This window comes from Plecotus auritus (assembly GCF_963455305.1).
Source record: "Plecotus auritus genome assembly, chromosome: X".
Lineage (NCBI taxonomy): Eukaryota > Metazoa > Chordata > Mammalia > Chiroptera > Vespertilionidae > Plecotus > Plecotus auritus.
The window spans coordinates 11,786,392-11,787,672 of record NC_137784.1 but is presented as its reverse complement, the minus strand read 5'-3'; the positions used below and the strand labels follow the sequence as shown (position 1 = coordinate 11,787,672).

At 47.5% G+C, this 1,281-nt stretch overlaps 1 pseudogene across 1 annotated transcript; it reads right to left on the bottom strand.

Moving 5' to 3' along the window:
• On the bottom strand, positions 1-714 carry LOC308239855 (vesicle transport through interaction with t-SNAREs homolog 1B-like; annotated as a pseudogene). The gene has a single exon. The product of its transcript is annotated as a vesicle transport through interaction with t-SNAREs homolog 1B-like (transcript).
• Positions 715-1,281: the final 567 nt, after the last annotated feature.

Sequence of the window (1,281 nt, the reverse complement as noted above, 5' to 3'; positions counted from 1 at the left end):
AAGTTCAATGCTTGCGAAAGAATATGTAACAAACCAGGCCTCCCAGGATGGCTATCTCCAGGAAGATGAAAATGGAAAGTAGCAGCTTGTTGGTTGTCACTTTTCTGGACATTGACCGGAGAATCTTTCGACTTTTGCTCAAGTTTTCATTTGTGTTTACCAGTCTATTCTTGGTATGTTACAACTGGTCACGTTGCTTTCCCAGCTCTTCTATAATTTCCAAGCCAATCTGGTCAGTCTCTGTGGTAATCTGATGAGAACTCTCAATACTCTGGGTGGCCCCGTTCAGACTGTCAGTACCTTGCAAAAGCAATACCCTGAGACTGTAGCTGATTCATATGCTCATTCTCTACAGTGTATGTGCCATATTTCATGTGTCCTCGGCCCCCAGGTGTGGCTGTCAAAGGCGCGCTTTTCACTTTCCGGTGGAGTTTGACAAGGTCCTTCCGGTAGTTTCAAAGCTTAGACATCATAGGGTTACGAAAAGATAGGAGTGCATAACATAGTTCCTCTTCCATCTCTGTCAGCATTTCATATGCTTCCTGTTGCTTTTCGTCAAGATTTCTGTTCAATTTCTTCTTCTCTTCTGTCCCCCGAGCCCCTAGGAGCTGCTCCAGCATTCCCCCCCCCCCCTCCGCGTAGGTCTTCATGGAGGCCATGGAAAATCTCATGCAGTTTCTCGAAATGCTCTGAGGAGGCAGTGGAGGTGGCCATGGCACAGGCGCACTAGGGCAGCAGCACCGAGATTCAGGCCCAGGCCCTCTCCTACCCCAGCAGTCAGCTGCCCAGCCCTGCAGGCATCACAGCTACCACCACCACCACCACCACCACCACCACCATCACCACCACCACCACCACCGCGGCCACCCAGGAAGAGGTGCTTCATTCCAGTCTATTTCAAGCCTTCCTGTGGTTTCTAAAGCACAATACTTTCCTAACTACAGATTTACTATTTCAAATCACATGGGCTGTGATTTAATATAGAGCAGAACTAAATAGAACTAAATATCCCAATTAGTAATTGAACATTTTTTATTGATGAAAAAAGATAACATGAAAGTGCATTGCCGAAACCGGTTTGGCTCAGTGGATAGAGCGTCGGCCTGCGGACTGAAGGGTCCTGGGTTCGATTCCGGTCAAGGGCATGCAACTTGGTTGCGGGCACATCCCCAGTAGGGAGTGCACAGGAGGCAGCTGATCGATGTTTCTCTCTCATCGATGTTTCTAACTCTCTATCCCTCTCCCTTCCTCTCTGTAAAAAATCAATAAAGTATATTTTAA